Genomic DNA, 16693 nt, shown 5'->3' on the forward strand with positions numbered 1-16693 from the left:
CATAACTTCTCAAGCCGAGCCTCTTGAGTTCCTGACCCACTGAATCTGTGTGTGGTACTGGAGATCACACCCAGGGTTTTGAACATGAAAGATATAATCTACTGGTTTGAGACAATTATTACATAGGAATATATAACTGATGCAAAAAAAATCAAAGATATGTTAAATGACAGTATGGAGATGCAGTCAGCAAAATCCAGTGATCAATTCCACAGAAAAAAAATAACCCAATACCTTCAGTCAAAAAAAAAATCAAAGAAAAAATAAGCACACCCAGTAACATATACCTGTAACCCCAGCTACTTCAAAGGCTGAAGCAAGATGATTATAAATTTGAAGTCAGCCTGGACAACTTATTAAGACCCTGCTCCAAAATAAAGAATAAAAAACAAAAAGGGCATGGCTGCAAATCAGTGGTAGAGTGCTCCTGGGAAATCTCAAGTACTGTAAATAAATAAATGGATATTTTTTTAAAGCTAGGGGGTCTTTAAAACATGCTAAGACTCATTGGACATTTGATGGTATTAACAAATTATTGCTAAGCTCAGCATGGTGGTGCATGCTTGTAATCCCAGCATTTGGGAGGCTGAGATGGGAGGCTCACAGTTCATGGACAGCCTCAGCTACTTAGTGAGGTTCTTTGCAACTCAGTGAGACCCTGTTTCAAAATAAAGAATAAAAAATAAGGCTGGGGTGTAGCTCAGAGACAGAATGCCCCTAGGTTCCATCCCCAGTACTGTATGTATGTATATGTGTATATATATATATATATATATATATATATATATATATATATATATATGATTTTTTCAAGGAACATGTGATGATAGCATTATAGTTATGTTTTAAAAGAAAAGACTAAGACTTTAAGCTGGGTATGGTTGTGCACACTTGTAATCCCAACATTTGGGAGACTGAGACAGGAGGATCGAGGTTCGCAGACAGCCTCAGCTACTTAGGCCCCTGCAACTCAGCAAGACCCTGTTTCAAAAGAATAAAAAATAGGGCTGGGGGTGTCACTAGGAGGTAGAATGCCCCTGGGCTCTATCTCTAGTACCGTGAAAAAATAAAAAATAAAAAATAGGGCTGGAAAGCCGGGCGTGGTGGTATATGCTTGTAATCCCAGCATTCAGGAGGCAGACTGAAGGATCGCGGGTGATGAACAGCCTCAACTACTTAGTGAGGCCCTTTGCAAACTCGGTGAGACCCTGTTTCAAAAATAAAAAGAATAAAAAATAGGGTTGGAGGTGTAGCTTGGAGGTAGAATGCCCCTGGGTTCCATCCCTGGTACAGAGGGCGGGGGTGGGGGGGTACGAGCTGGGGGTATAGCTCAAAGGTAGAATGTTCTTGGGTTTCATTCCCAGTACTGTTAAAAAAAAAAATGCTGTAGGAAAGGTGTTTGGGAGAGAACTGAGATGGCTGTGGAAGTGGTGAGTGGTGGAGGCAGCCAGTATTTGGGATAGGCAGAGATCCAATCCAATACACCTTGAACTTTAGAAGAAATCTCCCTAAAGGTAGACTACTACTGCTGCACATGCTCCGGAATTCTGGAAAACATGCTGTGTGGGAAAGGTGTTCGGGAGAGAACCAACATGGTGGCGGTGATGGCAGCCTGGGTGGCAGCGGCGGTAACCAGTGTTTGGAGGGGCAGGCAGATCCAGTACAATCCACCTTGAACTTTTGAGGAAATCTCCCCAAAAGTAGACTGCTTCTGCCCCAGATACTTGGGAATTCTGGACAACATGCTAAGTGGGAAAAAATGTTTGGGGCATATCAGAGGGAGCCTCACATACCCGTGTTGGGCCACCATGCTGCATGTTCCGGGAAATGTGGGCCCTCATGGCTGCTGCACTCCTCTGCACAGCACTAAAGACCAATGTGCACTTGGAGCAGCAGAGCCTGCTCTCCGTATGAAGCTGTGGACCTCTGCCTTCGGAGGGGAGACAATATTCATTGCCACTAGGTATTCAGGCTCCCAGGTTTTGCAAAAGACACATTCTGTTTTCTCCTATTCAAAAAAAAAAAAAAAGGAAGAAAAAAAGGAACATCTGTAGATGACCTACCCACAGTGACAGAGATCGAGATCAGAACCTGCCACACAGCGAGGCCAGTGCTGAGGCCTCCGAGGCTGGAATGGGAGCCTTCCAGATGGCAAGGCCAATGCCCAGGTCTGCAAGGCTGGAATACACAACTGTCAGGCACCGAGGCCAGTGCCGAGGCCTGCGAAGCCAGGATCAGAGCCTGTTGGGAAGCGACGCCAGAACTGGAGCCTGACGTGTGGCGAGGTCTGCGCCAGGACCAGCAAGGCCTGGATCAAAGCCTGCTGGGCATCAAGGCTGGGATCAGAGCCTGCCATGTGACAAGGCTGGTGCTGGGACCAGCTAGGCTAGGAGACTGCTGGGTGGTGAGGCCGCTGCTGGGGCCTCTGAGGCCAAATCGGAGCCTGTGTGGCAAGGCCAGTGCCAGGGCCAGCGAAGCCAGGATCGGAGCATGCGAGGCACCAAGGCCTGTGCCAGGGCCAGTGAGGCCAGGATTGGAGCCTGCGTGTAACAAGGTCAGTGCCAGGGTCTGCGAGGCCAGGATTGGAGCCTACTGTTTGGCAAGGCTGGTGCCAGGGCCAGTGAGGCCAGGATCGGAGCCTGCAGTGTGGCGAGGCTGGTGCCAAGGCCTGCGAGGCCAGGATCAGAGTCTGCCGTGCAGCGAGGCCGGTTCCAGGGCCCGGGAGGTCAGTATCAGAGCCTGCTGTGAGGTGAGGAGACTAGTGCTAGGGCCTGAGAGGCAGGGAATCAATGCCTGCCATGTGGCGAGGCCAGTTCCAGGCCAGCAAGTTCAGGATCGGAGACTGCGGAGTGGTGAAGCCAGTGCCAGGGCCTGCGAGGTTGGGATCAGAGCCTGCTGTGCAGTGAAGCTGGTGCTGGGGCCAGTGAGGCCAGAATCGGAGCCTGCCTTGTGTCAAGGCTGGTGCTGGTGCCTTTGAGACTGGGATCAAAGCTTGCAGTGCGGTATCCACAGGGAAATATCACACATGAAAAATCAGATGCTTTTCCTAATATGCAAAACCTAGGGAGAAATGGGTAATAGGAGGAACTCTAGTTGAAGAAGGGGCCCTACAGAGGAGTAATTAAGGTAACCTATCTGAGGGGATGGGAGGGGGGGATATGGAAACTCTTTAAAGCACATGGTGCACTTAAATATATCAAAGTCAATCACTAAATCAAGCATGGGATTGAGGAAGTGGGAGGGAACAGGCTGGGGATCGGAAAAAGGCTAATTGGGTGATGTATGCTTGTATATCCTCACAAGTCTTGTATTCCATTGAGATGTTTGACTACAATGCACCAATAATAATAATAAATTTAAAATAAAAAAGGAAAGACTTTGACTTCCACAGAGACATGCTAAAATATTTACAAAAAATGTCTTGAATTTGCTTCAAAATGCCTATGGAAGGGAGGGAACTGGGAGGGGGGGATAAAGTTCATTATTTAACTCCCTGAATGAGTGATGTGTGCACATATGCCTCTATCATCCTGTCCCTAATTAAGATGTATCAGTACAATGCACCAATTTTTTTTTTGTTGAGGTACTAGGGATTGAACCCAGGGGAATTCTACCTCTGAGCTACACCCTCAGCTCAATTTTTATTCTTTTTTTTTGAAAAAGGATCTCACTAAGTTGTGAAAGGTTTCACTTAAGTAGCTGAGACTGGCAGGAAACCTGTAATCCTCCTGTCTCAACATCCCAAGTACAGGGATTACAAGTGTGTGCCACCACGCCCAGCTTAAAAAAATTTTTAAAGTAAAAATTTAAAAAAGAATAAGTATGCACTTACATCAACACACATAAACAAATAAATACCACAGCATGACATTTAAGAATAGGCTTAATAAAACCAAATAATTATAAAAGCAAGATGAAACCCATAAAGGTTTGAAATTTGTCTGATATAATTAAAAGTAAATAAAACTTTTTAAGTGTAAAAATCAAATCCACTCTACATTACTAACAAATGTGTATATTTAAGAAAATACTTGGGGCCTGAGGATGTAGCTGAGTAGTAGAACATTTGCCTGGCATTCCTAAGGCCCTGGGTTCAATCCCCAGTACTAAAAAACAACAAAAAGATAATATTCAGTCTTATGACTTATCTTTGTCCCATATTATTTGATCCAATAATCTATAATAACCTCAGAAGTATTATGCCTTCTTTTTAATTGTTCAGTTCAAATTTACTCACCAGATGGACTTTCTTCTTCACCTATTTCATCATGTTGAAAAAGAGTGTAAATTACCACCTTATAATAACTCATGATAGACTTTTATCATCCACACAGGGAAGCAGTGAAAAGGTTATGCTAACCATTTGATGGTAAAAAAGACATAAACAGATGCTAGTCACAAGTCTCAGTGCGCCAATGGCAATTACCACCTGTTCTGCTTCATCTATTAGTGCTATGTACAAAAAAGAAGCAAAGAAAAAGAAAAATCATGCAGACAAGAATCTTTTCCTGAAAAAATTGTATTCTAAATTTCTTCATTAAAAGCACATACCATACATAGTAATACCAGAGTAATGCAAGGGGCATGTTAATTGCATGACCACCTTGGGCTGAACCAGATGACTAAGTCAGGTTCATAAAAGTCTTACCTCCAATTTCTTCTTTCCTTTAAAATTGAGAGGGGATGTTTGCTTATTATAGCTATCTTAGGAAAATAACCAACCCTAGCCGGGCGTGGTGATGCACGTTTGTAATCCCTGCGCTAGGGAGGCGGTACAGGAGGATCGCGCTGGTTCGGAGCCAGCCTTGCTGGCTTAAGAGACCCTGTTTCAAAAAAAAAAAGGTCTGGGAGTGTAGCCCGGAGGTAGAAGGGCTTCCAGGAACCCCAGTACCACCAAAAATAAATAAATAAATAAATAAATAAATAAATAAATAAATAAATAAATACCAACCCAAAGATGCCTCATTGTTTCTCATTCTCAGCAATTTAGAATCTCTAATAACTCATGGCCTTTGCTTGGTTGGAGGTTTCGTTGACACTATAAAAAAAAAAAGACCACCTGGGCATGGTGGCACATGCTTGTAGTCCCAGCATTTGGGAGGCTGAGACAGGAGCAGGAAGATCGAGGTTTGTGGCCAGTGAGGCCCTTTGCAACTCAGTGAGACCCTGTTTCAGAAATAAAGAATAAAAAATAGGGCTGAGGGTGTAGCTCAAAGGTAGAATGCCCCTGGGTTCCATCCCCAATACTGATAAAAAAAGAAAAGAAAAGAAAAAGACTGACCAAGGTAAGTTATTTTATACATATTTGTGTGTGTTTGTACATATGTGTGTATATGTGTGTGTGTACATGAAATTGCCCACAAACTATCTACAAATTAAAAAAATAAAAACATGAAGGGAAGAAAAATATTCCAATTCATAGGTTAACATTAATAGTGGGCCTAGACTACAAAAACACAAATATATCTCCCTTTCTTCTTTTTTCTGGGGTTTAAAAAACCCTTTTTCTTAAATATCATGTACTTCTTTTTAAATAAAACTCTTAAGATGTGTTATTACTGTTATCTCTATAAAATTTTTAAAGATTAACTAGAGACAGGTTAATATTCCTTATTTAAAACTTAAATACATACTATTCACTACAGCAACTCCAAAAGAAAATAGACTTAAAATTTGTGCCTGAGTTATTTCAAAGCATATATTCCTGATAAACATATTATCAGACTGGCCTCCTCTCAGTATGAATTTGATGTTATTGCAGATAAAGGCGATACACTTTCTACCAACATGCCACAGAAACACTAAACATAATCAGTTCCATCTCATTAAAACTATAGATTTTAACTGAACATAAAAATAGTTTACTTACTTCAAGATACTGTGTTTCAATGACTACATATCCCTCAATAACAATGACAATACACATTTTTTTTAAAAACCAACAATTCAACCTCAAAGAGAGAAACAATGAAATAGAAAGCAAAACAAAAAACTTAAACAGTTACATTTAAGAATATTAAATTTACCTTAAATGTTTTCTTAAGAAATAAAAAAGGTAAAAGCCAGGCATAGTGGAACACAATTTTAGTCCCAGTACTTGGGAGCCAAAGATGGGAGGATCATAGCTTTGATGCTGCTTCAGCAGCTTAGCAAGACCCTCTGCAACTTACTAAGAGCCTGTAAAATAGGGCAGAGCATGTAGCTCAGAGGTAGAATGTCATGGGGTTTTAATCCTCAGGATAAAAGAAAAGAAAGAGAGAAAGGAGAAAGAAGAAGATAGGAAGGAAGGCAGGCAGGCAAGCAGGCAGGCAGGCCAAGAAAAGGAAACCAAGTATGTTTAAAAAACAATTATGAAGGCCGGGCGTGGTGGTACACACTTGTAATCCCTGTGCTTGGGAGGCAGAGACAGGAGGATCGCACAGGTTTGAAGCCAGCCGCGCTGGTTTAGGAGACCCTGTTTCCAAAAATAAAATAGGTCTGGGAGTGTAGCCCAGAGATAGACGGGCTTCCAGGAACCCCAGTACCACAAAAAAAAAAAAAAAATTATGAGGCCAGGCATGGTGGCACACATCTGTAATCCCAGCATTCTGTAGGTGAAGACTGGAGGATTGTGTTTCAAGGACAGCCTCAGCTACTTAGTGAGGAAATTTGCAACTCAGTGAGACCCTGTTTCAAAAATAAAAGGAATAAAAAAAAAAACAGGGCAGTGGGTATAGCTTAGAGGTACAATGCCCCTGGGTTCTGTCCCCAGTACTAAAGGAAAAAAAAAATTACTAGAGCCAGGCATGGTGGCGCACACTTGTAAATCCCAGCATTTGGGAGGAGGGTCATGGTTCACAGCCAGCCTCAAAATTTAGTGAGGCCCTCTGCAATTCAGTGAGACCCTGTTTCAAAATAATGAATAAAAAATAAGGCTGGAGGTGGAACTCTGAGGTAGAATACCCCTGGATTCCATTCCCGGTGGAGACTGAACACATCACTTCTAAATGAAAACTGGGACATAGAAGAAGTAAGGGGTAAAATAATGAAATTTCTAGAAGCAAACAAAAATAGGTATACAACATATCAAAACCTCTAGGAAACTGTGAAGGCAGTATTAAGAGGAAAATTCATAGCAATAAGTGCTCACTTAAGAAAAACAGAAAATCATCAAATAAATAACCTAAGCACACATCTTAAAGCCCTTGAAAAACAGAAACAATCTAACCTCAAAACCAGTACAAGACAAGAAATTATTAAAAATAGAGCAGATACCAATGAAGTAGAAAATAAAAATACAGAAAATCAACAAAACCAAAAGCTGGTTTCTTGAAAAACTTAACTGTATAGATAAGCCACTAACCAACTAACCAAAGAAAGAAAGAATCAACCCAAATTATGAACATAAAAGATGAAAAAGAAGATATCACTACTGACAGTATAGAAATACAGAGGATTATCAAAAACTACTTTGAAAAACTATACTCTGACAAAATGAAATATCTGGAGAAAATTGACAACTTCCTAGATAAATACAACCTACCTAAACTGAATCAAGAAGATACAGAAAATTTAAACCAACCAATAGCAATCAAAGATATTCAAACAGCGATAAAGAGCTTACCATAAAAAAATAAAAGCCCAGGACCAGATGGTTTCCCAAGCAAACTTAATAAAACCTTTAAAGAAGAGTTAATCCCAATATTCCCGATACTCCTCAATTTATTTCTTGAAATAGAAAAAATCAGAACTTTCCCAAATATATTCTATGAAGCCAACATCACATTAATACCAAAACCAAATAAAGATAGTACAAGAAAGGAAACTACAGGCCTATATCTTTAGTAAATTTGGATGCAAAACTGCAAAGCAAAATACTAACAACATGCATTCAAAACCACATTAAGCCAGGCATAGTGGCGCATGCTTGTAATCCCAGCGCTTGGGAGGCTGAGACAGGAAGATCGCACAGGTTCAAAGCCAGCCTAAGCTACTTAGTGAGGCTCTCAGCAACTTAGTGAGACCCTGTTTACAAATAAAATATAAAAATAGGACTGGGAGTATAGCTCAGGGGTATAAAAGCCCCTGGGTTCCACCGCCAGCACCACACCCCCCCCAAAAAAAAATCAAGAAAATCATATATCATGATCATGTAGGGTTTATCCCAGGAATGCAAGGATGGTTCAACATACAAAAATCAATCCATGTAATTCATCATATAAATAGAACCAAAGACAAAAATCACATGATCATTTCAATAGATGCTGAAAAAGCATTTAATAAAATCCAACATCCATTTATGATAAAAGCACTGTAAAGAATCGGAACAAAATGAACATACCTCAACATCATTGGCCCACAGCCAATATCATATTAAATGCGGAAAAACTACGAGAATTCCCCCTAAAAACAAGAATGAAACAAGGATGTCCATTATCACCACTTCTCTTCAATATAGTACTTGAGACTCTAGCCAGAGCAATAAGGCAAGAAAAGGAAAATCAAATGAGTATAAATAGGAAAAGAACTCAAACTTTCATTATTTGCAGATGACATGATACTATACTTAGACAACCCAACAAACTCAACTAAAAGGCTTATAGAACTGACCAACAAATTCAGCAAAGTGTCTGGATAGAAAATCAATCTTAAAAAATCAGGAACTTTCCTGTACACCAACCATAAATCCACTGAAAAAGAAATTCAGAAAACAGATCCACTCAGGATTTCCAATAAAAAAAAACTTAGGAATAAACTTAACCAAGGAGGTAAAAGACCATTACAAAGATAACTATAAAACATTAAAAAAAAAGAAATCAGAGAAGGTCTTAGGGATGGAAAGATCTTCCATGTTCAGGAATAGGCAGAATAAATATCATCAAAATGGCCATACTTACAAAAGCACTCTACAGATTCAACACAATACTTACTAAATTACCAAGATCATTCCTCACAGATATAGAACAATCAGTCCTTAATTCATTTGGAACAACAAAAACCCAGAATGGCCAAAGTAGTACTCAGCAACAAAAATCATGCAGGATGAATCACAATACCTGACTTTAAACTATACTACAAAGCCACTGTAATAAAACAGCATGGTACTGGCCCAAAAATAGATACATAGACCAATGGAGAAGAATAGAAGACCCAGAAACAAATCGACACACTTACAGCCAATTGATATTTGACAAAGGGGCCAAAACCATACTCTGGAAAAAAGATAAGTCTGTTCAAGACATGGTATTGGTAAAACTGGTTAACCATATGCATAAAATTGGAAATTAATCCCACCTTCTCACCCTGCACAAGAGTCAATTCAAGATGGATCAAAGACTTGGAAATTAGACCAGAGACCTTGAGACTCCTTGAAGAGGCAACAAAATAAATACATCCCAGGAACCAAAACAGATCCAGGTACCTCGGCGGAAACCCTGAACTCAAAGAAGAACAAAGATGGAGCACCAGACCGGCAGCAGATACAATCGGGCCGCCTGCCCCGCCGGCGGGCTGCGCGGGCTGCCTGCATGCCCAAACTGCACTCCTAACTGATACCACCATGGCAAGATAACCCGAGACTGAAAACAGTCATAGAACCTCATCTTAAGCAGTGAGCAGCACCCACGTCAGAACCCTGTGTGCGCAGCAGAGATGGGATCACGGCAGCACAGGGACTCCCACGGATGCCTGGACCAAGGAAGCCAGGTACCTGAGTGCGTCCAGGGAAAGTGAGGGTCCTAACGTGCGCCCCAGGCCCAGCACTAGCCCGGGGCATCTGTCCCACGCCTCAGAACTCAGTACTGTCCTCATGCACCCTGTCTGTGCCCCAGACCCCCACTAATAGCCAGTGCCCGCGCCATCCCCACCCCTAAACTCAGAGCTTACCTTGTGCGCCTATTCCCTGCTCCCCACTAGAGCCCAGACACCTACCTTGCCGGCGGCCTGCTTTCCAGGCGGCAAAAGCTCTGTGTGCCTGTGAGATCTCCTTGGGCCCCCAGCTTTTACACCCCGCAGGAGGCAGAGATCATTGCTGGAAACCGTGCAGTGCCTGTGCCCCCGGACCAGTGTGCACCTATCCCACACCCCTGGCCCACCTCTAGGAGTTCCCGCCTGCCCAGCAGCCTGAGACTCAGTTCTAGTCTAGAGCACAGCCCAGTGCACCTTGGAGGAGCATAACAGCAGGCACTAGGGATCTGCACCCACTCACCCCTGGGTCCAGTAATAGCAGTGCACCCAGCCTGCACTCTCGGAACTGGCAGAGCTCTGGCAGTAAGTGTGGGAACCCAGGAACCAGCAAACCTTTGCTCAGGTACACCTTGGGACCACACCGGCTAGCCCAGTTATAATTTCCAGAGACACAGGAAAATCCATCGAGTCACAATATCTGCACAGGACCTCAGGGGGAGGTTCCAAGTCTACTTTGGACATCCTCCACTCCTGCTGTAGGGAAGCACAGGTTGGAGTGTAGTGTGGTGAGTGCAGAGGTGCTGACTACAGGTTGGAATTACGCAGAACCTGGGAATTGTACAGAATCTATTAACAGTGACACCAGACATTCTGACACATAAACCCAAAGCAGTTAAAGGGAAAAAAAGGTGTTCAAACACCCAGAGTGACTTAAGAAGATAAAAATAGAGTACAAAGAAAACTTAGAGATATTGGATTATATTCTGAAAGCTACCAAAGCAATCAGATATTCAAATATTGTATGGACCTGACCCCATATTCATAAATAAGTAGGACTGTTTTTTTACTTTTACTGTTGATGTTTTGTTTTGTTTTGCTTTTACAGTGCTTTTGTTTTGTTATGGTTATTGCTGTATTATTTTTTCCCCATACTTCTTTTACTTTAACTTGTTGTTTTCTTAAATATATTTGATAGTTTGCCTTGTTTTCTGGTTTCACACAGCTGCTAGTTCCTTTTATTTTATTCTTATCCTTTTTTCCTCTTTCTTCCTCTTTCCTTCCTTTTTTCATTTTCCTCTTGATTAATTTTTCTTTTCTTCTTTGATTACATAATAGTCTTGGTATCTTGTGTGGATTTTTTTTATGATTGTCTGCTCCTTCCATCACCCCTCTTACAAACTTCCCCACACTAACCTATATACTCTTTTCCCCCAAAATTTTTCGCCATAATATACCTCCTTGTTTAATACTCAAAGTATTTCATATTTCCATACTTACTCTACTAACTACAATAGTCCTACTAGTTAACTCTCTCTCTCATTCTCAGCAAGATATTACCTTATCATACATAAAGTCTTTCTCAACCTAAACATATCCTCTATCCAATCTGACTCCTTTACCCCAGCTCCTCCCCCATCACCCACCCTCAACATTGGAAAAGCTCTGCTGATTTGCTGATACCTCTAAACTCAAAATATTAAGATTGGACTAAGCATAATACTCACAAACGATGGGTAGAAATCAGAAAAACAGGACAGAGAATGCTATAAATATGAGAACCAGGAATAATGAAGAGACAACAGAAATCACGAATACTGACCTACAAGAAATGCAAGAAGGGGAGTTCAGAATCTTGATTTACAATATAATGAAAGGCTTTAAAACAAGTCTACAAGAAATGAAAGAGGAAATTGAAACACTAAGAAAGAATCAAAAAGAGGACTGGAATGAAATGAAAGAGTCAATAAGTGAAATGAAGATAGCAATAGAAAGAAATTCTGGAAGATTAGATGAAATGGAAAACAGAATATCAATGTTAGAAGACAGTACATCCAAAACTGAAAACATAGTCAGCGATATACAGAAATCTTTACAGCAACAAAACCTAAACATCCAGCAAATATGGGATAATATGAAGCTCCCTAACTTACGGATAATAGGCATTGAAGAAGGGATAGAGGTACAGACCAAGGGCATCTGTAATCTCTTCAAAGAAATAATCTCAGAGAATTTTCCAAACATGGAAAGAGACTTGGATCTTCATGTCCAGGAGGCATACAGAACTCCACTGACACAGGACCAAAGAAGGACCACTCCATGCCACATAACCAAAATGACCAAAATAGAGGCCAAGGAAGGAATCTTAAAAGCAGTGAGAACAAAATGACAGGTGACATTTAGAGGCAAAACAATAAGAATCACCCCAGACTATACAACCCAGGTCAGGAATGCTAGGAGAGACTGGTATGACATGATTCAGACCCTGGGAGAAAATAACTTCCAACCAAAGCTTATTTATCCAGCAAAACTACTATTCAAGATCAATGGAGAAACCAGTCTTTCAGGATAAACAGAATCTTAAAAAATTCATGAATTCAAAGCCAACACTAGATAAAATTCTTAAAGAAATAAACCATAAGGAAGAAAAAAGAAGCGGACTTAAGAACGAGAGAAGAGAGGAAGTTAATAAGTGGGCCATTTAAGTAAAGAAGAAAGACCAAACCACCCAAGAGTAGACAGAACACAAAATGGCAGAAAACAAAAATCATATTTCAGTAATATCTCTTAACGTCAAAGATCTTAACTCACCAATCAAAAGACATAGACTGGCAATGTGGATTAGGAAACATAATCTGAATATATGCTGTCTGCAAGAAACTCACCTTACAGCCAAAGACATTCACAGACTGAAAGTGAAAGGATGGAAAAAGATATACCATGCCATTGGTGATCAAAAAAGACCGGGGTAGCAACCCTGATATCCAACAAAACAGACTTTAAACTAAAACACATCAAAAGAGACAAATCAGGGCATTTCCTTTTATTAAAAGGAACAATACACCAAGAAGATATAATGATAGTAAATATTTATGCCCCAAATGTGGGTGCAACCACATTTGTAAAACAAATCCTTCTGGACATCAGATCCCAAATAGACCCAAATACAATAATTCTGGGAGACTTTAATACGCCTCTCACACCACTGGATCGATCTTCAAGGCAAAAGATGAGTAAAGACGCTTTAGAACTAAAGGAAACCATAAACCAAATGGACCTAATAGACATTTTCAGAATATTTCAACCAGGAACTACAGAATACACATTATTCTCAGCAGCCCATGGAACCTTCTCCAAAAGAGACCACATCCTGGGACACAAAGAAAATACCAGCAAATTCAAAAGATGTAATATAAGCCCTTGCATCTTTTCAGACCACAATGAAATAAAAGTAGAAATCAACAACAGGAAACTCGAAAGAAAGTATTCAAATACATGGAGAATGAATGATACACTACTGAATGATGAATGGGTAAGAGCAGAAATTAGGGAAGAAATAAAGAAATTTATGGAAACAAATGAAAACAGAGACACAACCTACCAAAATCTATGGGACACTATGAAGGCAGTATTAAGAGGAAAGTTTATTGCATTGAGTGCCCACATAAGAAGAACAGAGTACCACCAAGTAAACAACCTAATGACACAACTCAAGGACCTAGAACCTCTGCAACAGTCTATTCCCAAAGCCAGCAGAAGGCAAGAAATCATTAAAATTAGAGCAGAAATAAATGAAATAGAGAACAAAAAACAATTCAAAGGATCAATAAAACAAAAAGTTGGTTCTTTGAAAAGATTAATAGAATTGATAAACCCTTGGCCAACCTAACCAAAAGAAAAAGAGAATCAACTCAAATTATCAAAATTAGAAGTGAAAAGGGAGATATCACCACAGATAGTGAAGAAATTCAAAAGATTATCAGAAACTACTTTAAAAATTTATACTCCAATAGACTTGAAAACATGGAGGAAGTTGATAGATTTCTAAGCACAGTTAACCTTCCTACACTCAGCCAAGAGGATATAGCAAGCCTAAACCAACCAATAGCAAGCAAAGAAATAGAAACAGCAATAAAAATTCTTCCACCAAAGAAAAGCCCAGGTCCAGATGGGTTTTCAGCTGAATTCTACAAAACCTTTAGTGAACAACTAATACCAATACTTCATAACTTGTTTCGGGAAATTGAAAGAGATGAAACTCTCCCAAATTCCTTCTATGAAGCCAGTATCACATTAATCCCCAAACCAAATAAAGATACCTCAAGAAAGGAAAACTACAGACCAATATCCTTAATGAACATAGATGCAAAAATTCTAAACAAAATACCAGCTATATCAAAACTATATCAAGAGAATAATACATCATGACCAAATCAGTTTCATCCCAGAAAAACAAGGTTGGTTCAACATACACAAATCAATACATGTTATTCACCACATAAATAGAACCAAGAACAAAAACCACATCATCATAGCAATAGATGCTGAAAAAGCATTCGACAAAATCCAACACCCATTTATGTTAAAAAACACTGCAAAAAATTGGGATAGAAGGAAAGTACTTCAACATCATTAAGGTAATATACTGTAAACCCAAAGCCAACATTATTCTGAATGGGGAAAAACTGCAAAAATTTCCGCTCAAGTCAGGAACAAGACAAGGATGCCCACTATCACCACTCCTTTTCAATATAGTTCTTGAGGCGCTTGCTGCAGCAATAAGGCAAGAGAAGGAAATCAAGGGAATTCACATAGGAAGAGAGGAATTAAAATTATCCTTTTTCACAGATGACATGATCTTTTATCTGGAAGACCCAAAGAACTCACCCAAGAGACTGCTGGAGCTGATTGATAAATTCAGCAAAGTCGCAGGATACAAAATCAACCTAAAGAAATCAGTGGATTTTCTTTATGCCAACAATGAATCCACAATGAAAGAAACAAAGAAAACAATTCCGTTCACTATAACCTCAAAACCAATAAAATACCTAGGAATAAACCTAACACAAGATGTAAAAGACCTCTACAACAAAAACTATAAAACATTAAAGAAAGAAATTGAAGACCTTGGAAGATGGAAAGATTTCCCATGCTCATGGATAGGCAGAATAAATATCATCAAAATGGCCATTCTGTCAAAACTGATCTACAGATTTAATGCAATTTCCATTAAAATACCAGCAACATTCTTCAGAGACCTAGAAAAATCAATCATGAACTTAATATGGAGAAAGAAAAGACCCAGATTAGCCAAAGCAATTATCAGCAATAAGAAACATGCAGGAGGCATTACAATCCCAGACTTCAAACTATACTATAGAGCAATAGTAGTAAAAGAGCATGATACTGGCACAATAACAGATATACTGACCAGTGGATTAGAATAGAAGATACAGAAAGAAATCCACACATCTTTAGTCAATTAATCTTTGACAAAGGGGCCAAACTCATACGCTGGAGAAAAGACAGCCTTTTCAACAAATGGTGCTGGGAGAACTGGCTAAACATTTGTAAAAAGATGAATCTAAACGCCTATATCTCACCAAGCACAGGAATCAACTCAAGATGGATCAAAGACTTAGAAGTTAGACCTGAGACTGTGAAGTTAGTAGAGGAGAGCATAGGTTCAACACTACAACATATTGGCACAGGCAGTAACTTTCTCAACAAAACCTCCAAAGCTCAGGAAATTAAAGCAAGAATAAACAAGTGGGATAGCATCAAACTTAAACGTTTCTTCTCATCAAAGGAAACTATCAACAACCTGAAGAGGAAGCCTACGGAATGGGAAAAGATCTTTACCAGCCACCATTCTGATAGGGGGCTAATAACTAGAATATACAAAGAGCTCAAAAGACTCTACACTAGCAAAACAAACAACCCAATCAAGAAATGGGCAAATGAGCTACATAGACACTTCACAAAAGAAGAGATACAAAGGGCCAATAGATACATGAAAAGGTGTTCTACATCACTGGCCATGAGGGAAATGCAAATCAAAACTACACTGAGATTCCATCTAACCCCAGTCAGAGTGGCAAGCATAAAGAAATCAAATAAAAACAAATGCTGGCGAGGATGTGGGGAAAGAGGAACTCTTTTACACTGTTGGTGGGAATGCAAACTAGTTCAGCCACTATGGAGATCTGTGTGGAGATTCCTAAGAAAGCTAGGAATAGATCCACCATATGATCCAGCTATACCACTCCTGGGTATCTTTCCAAAGGGGCTGAATTCAGAGAACTACAGCAACATATGCATACCTATGTTCATAGCAGCACAATTCATAATAGTCAAAATATGGAACCAACCCAGATCTCCATCAACAGATGAATGGATTGCAAAACTTTGGGAAATACACACAATGGAATTCTATTCAGCCATAAAAAAGAACAAAATTATATCATTTGCAAGAAGATGGAAAGTCCTGGAGAACTAGCCCGGAGATAGAAAGCCTCTGGGTTCCATCCCCAGTACTACCAACACACACACACACACACACACACACACACACACACACACACACACATGAAAATAAATTTAAAAGGGGTGGGGCTGGGTGCCACAGCAGTTTCATGCAGATCTTGAGAAAGCTCGATCAGGGGATCTGCAATGGCGTAGATCCCCCATGAAGTATGTCTGGCATTTCTTTCTTCAAAAAAATTATTTTAGGATTATTTGGATTAATATGTATAATTGGAATTTTATGTATAAACTTTATAAGTAAAGTTTATACATAACTGATGGGGAGCGGCTTGTGAGAGACTCGGGCGGCAAAGATATCTTCCCAAAGATGAAGATATTGGGCCAAATATTAAGTTCAAACTGACCTTAGTTAGAGCAACTGTATACGATTAAGTTTGAGACAGCCTTGTGAAGTGAGACAAAACATACTATGTCCAGCATCCTTGCCCTAAACTTTATAACAAATAATAATTTTTACTGTCCTTGGCAATCCTGCTTGCATGAC

Source organism: Muscardinus avellanarius (genome assembly GCF_963383645.1).
Source record: "Muscardinus avellanarius genome assembly, chromosome: 15".
NCBI classification, from domain to species: Eukaryota; Metazoa; Chordata; class Mammalia; order Rodentia; family Gliridae; genus Muscardinus; species Muscardinus avellanarius.